Raw genomic sequence first — 7185 nt, forward strand, 5'->3', positions numbered from 1 at the left:
ATTCATTAAAAGAAGAAAAAGTCAACAAATTACATATCAAAGCCCTAGAAAAAAGAGGAACAAACAAATACCCAAAGAAGAAGAAGACAGAAAATAATAAAATTAGGGCTAAAACCAATGAACTTGAAACAAAAGAAAACAATTAAAAAAATTGACAAAACAAAAAGCTGATTCTTTGAATAAGTAAATAAAATTGGTAAGCCCTTAGCCACCCCAAAGAAAAGAAGAAGAGAGAAAACTCAAATCCCTAGAAATCATGATGAGAAAGGAAACATCATGACAGACACTATTGACATAAAGAAGATAAGTAGAAACAATTTTGAAAATTTATCATCCTGTAAAAGAGAAAACCTCAAAGACACTGACAGATTTCTAGAGGCATATGACCTACCCAAACTCAACCAGGAGCACATATACAACTTAAATAGATCAATGTCAAGCAAGGAAATAAAAGATGCCAACAAAGCCTACCAACCAAGAAAAGCCCAAGACCAGATAGATTCTCAGCTGAGTTCTACAAGACCTACAAAGAAGAAGTAATAACAATACTCCTCATATTATTCCATGAAATAGAAAATGAGGGAACTCTTACAAAGTCATTCAATGAGACTAGTATCACTCTGATACCAAAACCAGACAGAGACACATCAAAGAAAGAAAATTTCAGACCATATCCCTTATGAACATAGATGTAAAAATTGTCAATAAAGTTTTGGTAAATTGCATACAAAAACATATTGAAAATAGTGCACCATAATCAAGTGGGATTTATTCCAGAGATGAAAGTTTGGTTCAACATTTGGAAATCAATAAATGTAATATATCACATAAATAGACTTAAAGATAAGAATCATATGATTATATCAATTCATGCAGAGAAAATATTTGAGAAAATACCCTTTCATGTACAAAACTCTAGTAAAACTAGGGATAATAGGAACATATCTAAACATTGTAAAAACTAGCTATGCTAAAACCAAGGTCAACTTCATTCTAGATGGAGAAAATATAGAAGCATTTCCACTAAAAACTGAACAAGACAGGGATGCCCTCTTTCACCACTTCTATTCAACATAGTCCTTGAAACTCTAGCCAGAGTAATTAAAACAACAAAATAAATTAAAGGGAAACAAATAGGAAAAGAAGTATTCAAACTATCATTATTTGTCAAGGGCACAATTCTATACTTAGAAGATCCAAAAAAATTCAATCAGAAAACTTCTAGAATTAATAAACGATTTCATCAAAGTATCAAAATATAAAATCAATATCCACAAATCAACTGTATTTTTATACATTAATGATAAATTCTCTGGAAGAGAAATTAGGAAAACTACCCCATGTACAGGAGCATCAAATAAACAAACAAACAAACAAATAAAATACTCGGGAATTAATTTAAAAAAAGAGATAAATGACCTCTACAATGAAAACTACAGAACACTGAAGAAAATTATTGAAGAATACCTTAGAAGTTGGAAAGATCTCCCATAGCCTGGATAGGTAAAATTAATATTGTCAAAGTGGCAATACTACCCAAAACACTATACAGGTTCAGTACAATTACAATTAAAATCCCAATTCCATTCCATATAGATATAGAAAAAGCAGTTATGAAATTTATCTGGAAAAATAAGAGACACAGAGTACCCAAAGCAATCCTTAGCAAGAAGAGTGAAGTAGGAGGCATCACAGTACCAGAGCTCACACTATACTACAGAGGTATAATAATAAAAATGACATGCTATTTGCACCAAAATAGACTTGTAGACCAATGGTACAGAACAGAAGACACGGAGACATAAGTACAGTTATCTCATACTAGACAAACACACATTTGAGAAAAGATAGCTTCATCAACAAGTGGTGCTGGGAAAATTGGAAATCTATATGCAGCAAAACGAAAATAAACCCCTCTCATCATTCACAAAACTCAACTCCAAGTGGACCAAGGACCAAGGAATCAGACCAGAGACTCTAAATCTAATAAAAGAAAAATTAGGCCCAAATCTTCATGTCAGAGTAGGCCCCCACTTTCTTAACAAGATTTCTGAAGCATAAGAAATAAAATCAAGAATCAATACATGAGATGGATTCAAACTGAAAAGCTGCTTCTCAGAAAAAAAAAATCAATGAAGTGAATAGAGACTACATTTTTGGGGAGCAAATTTTTGCCAAACATATGTGAGATGTCAGATAGAACACTAATCTCCAGGATATATAAAGAACTCAAAAATCTTAACACCAAAAAAGAACAAAGAGCCCAACCAATAAATGGGCTAAGGAGCTGAACAGACACTTCTTAGAAGAAGAAATACAATTGATCAAAAAATATATGAAAAAATATTCAACAGCTGTAGTAATTAGAGAAATGAAAATTAAAACTACTCTAAGATTTCATTTCACTCCAATCAAAATGGCAGCTTTCAAGAATACAAAGACCAATAAGTGTTGGTGAGGATGTGGGAAAAAGGCACATGCATACATTACTGGTGGGACTGCAAATTGGTGCAACCAATATGGAAAGCACTATGGAGTTTCCTTGGAAACTGGGAATGGAACCAGCATTTGACCCACCTATCCCACTCCTTTGTCTATACCCTAAAGATTTAAAAACAGCATACTACAGTTATTATGAAGCCACTTCAATGTTTACAGTAGCATAATTCACAATTGCTAAACTGTGAAATCAACTTAGATGCCCTTCAATAGATGAATGGATAAAGAAAATGCTGTACATATACACAAGGGAATATTACTCAACATGAGCATTTTCAGGTAAATGGGTGGAGGTGCAGAAAATCATGCTAAGTGAAGTAAGCCAATTAAAAAACAAAAAACAAACAAAAAAACAAAGGCCAAATGTCCTCTCTAATAAGTAGATGCTGACCCATAATGAGAGGTGAGGTATGGGGAGAATGAAGGAACTCTGATTGGGCAAAGGCACTAAAGTTAAGGGGAGGAGGCATAGAAGTAGAATAGATGGTGGAATGAGATGAACATCATTACCCTCGGTACATGTACAACTGCATATGTGGTACACATCTATATTGTGTACAACCAGAGATATAAAAAGTTTGCTCCATTTGTGTACAATGAATCAAAATGCATTCTGTTATCATTTATAACTAATTAGAAGAAATTTAAAACAATAAAAAATCAATAAAAAGGTAAGGAAAATATAAACACAATATTGGTGTGTTTTTTAAATTATGTGTTAAATATTTAATGTAGCTGAATATATGCACAAACATAAATATTATAAATAGAAGTAATTTCTGTCTTGAAGCTCTGGGTAGGCCAGGAGACAATGGAATACAATATTCTAGTGAAAGGACACACACACATACACACACATACACACACACACAAATTGCCTATATCCCTCACTTCCATCTAACCTACGAAGAGTATTTAAGCCTCACCCACATGGTCGTTGAGATTTATATGTTGTATGATTGTATATAGTAAATAAATATGAATGCAGTTTTCTCCTTTTAATCTTTCTGTTGTTATGTTGTTTTAGAAGATGTAACAGTGGATACTTCAAAGAAAAAATTGGAAATTAAATACAAAATTTAAATCTACAAAATTTCAGAAAAAAAAATAAAAGTTTCTGAAACCAAAAACACAATGTAAAAGAAAAAAAGGTTGTAGGGCATGGTCGCACACACCTGTAATCCCAGTTGCTCTGGAGGATGAGTCAGGAGGATTGAAATTTCAAAGCCAGCCTCAGGAAAACGTGAGGTGATAAACAACTCAGTGAGACCCTGTATCTAAATAACAAACAAAATAGGGCCAGAGATGTGGCTCAAAGGTCATGTGCCCCTGAGTTCAATCCCTGGAACCCTCAAAAAAAAAAAAAATTTGGCCCAAGTTATTCAGCAACCACCAAGGACTCAGCAGCTCCCCCTGTGAAACACCCCTCCTACAGTTCATTTTGACAGGGGAAAGGGAATCCTGTAGGTGTCTGCTATCCAGAATAGCCATTCTTTTGAATTTTTTGCTATACAAGTGTGGGTGATGGCCTGCTTCCATTTGTCACTGAGGATTGTGTTCATATAAGAAATTAGCAGATGAATGGATAAAGAAAATGTGGTACATATACACAAAGGAATATTAGGGGAACTCAGTGCTGTCCAATGTATTTCTGGCATGTATGATATGAAAGAAACCAGTGAAGTTGTTTAAGAAATTAGTCTTCAATGGCACTATAATTGAGCATAGCCACTTCCATAGAGAACCAAAGTTAACCACAAAAAATAGAACACATCCAAAATATATAATCAATAAAAGTTTAAATACTTTTTAAAATTATAAAGTATACAATAAGAAAGATGTTTAAACTAGACAAAGTATTTGGAATAGACATTTCACAAAATTATGTAAAAAGTAAATATGGTTTTGAAAAATGTTAAGCAAGAATATTAGTGGACAGAAAAGTGAATGTAACACCACTATATATATTAATAAAATAAAAATTTAAAAAATTATTAGTGCATTATTGTTATACATAATAGTTGGGCTCATTTTGATATAATCATACATGTATGAAATTTGATTTTCTCCGTTTCAAAACCCAGAGCCTCCTATTTCTCTCCTCTCCTCCTTCCTGGTGTCTCTCTTCCTCTACTGGTATTCCATCTTTTTAATCTGTAAATTATTTATTTTTTTCTTTTCAACCAAGGTATTTATTGGGGGGCTGCCCAAAGGAGAAGAAAAGGAGAGGCAGAGAGCAGAGAAAGGAGAAGAGGAGGGCAGAGAGAAGGAGAAAGAGAGCAAAGAGAGGAGAGAAAGAAGAGGAAGAGGGCAGAGAGCTGTAAATTTATTTTAGTAGGTGCTTTATACATATACATTAAAGTGGCATTAACTGTGGCATTCTTATATATGCACATAATATAATCTTGTGAAATTCATTCCACATTTCCTTTCCTTTTCTATTTCTCCTCAGTTTTCTTCATCCACTCCACTGTTCTTCTCTCTATCCTTGAAACTCTCCCCTCACCCATTCTTTGCTCTAGAGTCTAATATAAGCCAAAACATTTGACTCTTGTTGTGCTGTGTCTGGCTTATTTCACTTAGCATTTCCATTTACTCCTTTTCCATTTATTTACTGGAAAATGCCATAATTTTATTATTCTTTATGGCTGAGTAAAATCCCAGTTTGTATTATATACCATATTTTCTAATCTATTCATATGTCAGAGGGCTCCTTCTGTTTCCATGACTTTGTTATTGTGAATTGCACTGCTATAAAGGTTGCTGTGGCTTCATTACTATAATATGCTGATTTTAGTTCTTTTGAATAAATATCGTGGAATGAGATAGCTGGGTCATATGAACTTACTGTGAATTATTTCAAAATTATTACTGATGTTATAATTACATGGAAAATAATGATATCCTTAATTTAAAGTAAATGGTTTTGGAATGGTAGCACTTACCTGTAACCTCAGTGACTCAGGAGGCCAATGTAGGAGGATTGTAAGTTTGTGGCTTCCCTGTTTTTTTTTTTTTTTTGTTGTTGTTCTTTGTTTTGTTTTGTTTTGCTATAAGTTTGTGGCAAATAAGTGAGAAATGGCTGAAAAATTAAAAAAATAGAAAAAAATCCCTGAATATACAATTCCATGGTAGACTCTCTCAGGGTTCAACACCCTGGACCTAAATAAATGCATAAATAAATAATATAGAGCAAATGTAAATGCACAGGATTCTATTCACTATAATATAGACCCATGAATTTAGAGTTGTTGATTTTCTTTTCAGTTTGCAAGGATTTCACATAACAAAATATCAGAGAGCAAAGTACCCACAGAGCATGAATATGAACAGAAATATCTTTCCTGAACAAGTGCAGGCTTTATAATTTAATTGTATTTACACTGATGAGTGCACACAAAGAAAAATCAATTTGTGGGAGTTTATTTCATTGGTATTGAAATTGTATCTTCCTTGATAAGCTTGGCACAAAGCACATAGTTTGTCTCCCAAGTTCATTAAATTACAATTTTACTATATTCTGTGGTGTTATGCAGTTTTAGATAGTCTTGCTACTGAAATGTTCAAAATTGCTTTTCCAAACTACAGAATATTAACTTCCAATATTTACCCCCAAAATCTCATTTATTATAAAGTCAAAATAAAAGCACATGAAATGAATACAAATATACAATTTTTCCAAGATTCCTGAAGAATCATTTGAAAGGTATTAAAAATAAGCTGAAAACCTGGGCTTATAGCATTGATTATTTTCTCTACTAATTTAATAATACCATTAAAGCTTCCTCAATATGCATTTAAAAACAAGCAAAGTTGTATTTTTCCATAAGTATGCTTCAGAAAGTCTGGAAGGAAAAGTACAAAGCATTTCTAAGGTGTTCATCCTAACAAGACAAAATTAGCACCTGTAAGTCAATCAATCCCTGTAAGTCAATCAATCAATCATCAATCAGAAAGTAACCATATGTTCCCTCTTCAACCTTTAAATGCTTTTCTATCATGAATTTGATTGTTCCCTAAGTTCAGTTCTTTAAGAGACTCCTTATCCTCCCAGTATTCTGCATTTCAGATTCCAGAGGTAGAAATTTCTGCTTACTTGATCTTTATGTTTTGTAGAAGTTGTTTGTTGTTCTCCATTCAAGAGTCAAAATACTCTTTTTCTTAAGCACATGAAACTATTTGTGTTCTTTGATAATGAATTTATTAGTTATACTTAGTAAGAAGCTTACATATTACTTTTCTGTACCCACCTCTAAATTTCTAGGACCCAAAGTTATACATAATTACATTTTCAATTTGTATGACTGTTTATTTCCCCTTTGGATAAGTCTTTCTTTCTCAGGATCATCTCATTTATTAGTTATTTCTCATTACTTAAAATACTACCCCTAACCTTAATTTATCAAAACAATAAACATTCATTATGTCTCTTTCTTTTGGACTGGATTTCAAGAAAGCATTACCTATGTCTTGTAGCTTGGGATTACTCATAAGGCTGCATTCAGGAAGTCATCTAAAGGCACAACCCATGGAGGATGAACTTCAAAGTCACTCATGTGATTTTAGATGTCAGGTACCTGCCTAATGTTGACAGGTGATACCGTTCCTATCTGGAGTTCCCCAATGAACAACTGCAGAATGTCAGTCGATTTCCCTTAGAATGAGAGAATAAGAGAAAGTAATGGC

Source organism: Urocitellus parryii, chromosome 1 (assembly GCF_045843805.1).
Source record: "Urocitellus parryii isolate mUroPar1 chromosome 1, mUroPar1.hap1, whole genome shotgun sequence".
Lineage (NCBI taxonomy): Eukaryota > Metazoa > Chordata > Mammalia > Rodentia > Sciuridae > Urocitellus > Urocitellus parryii.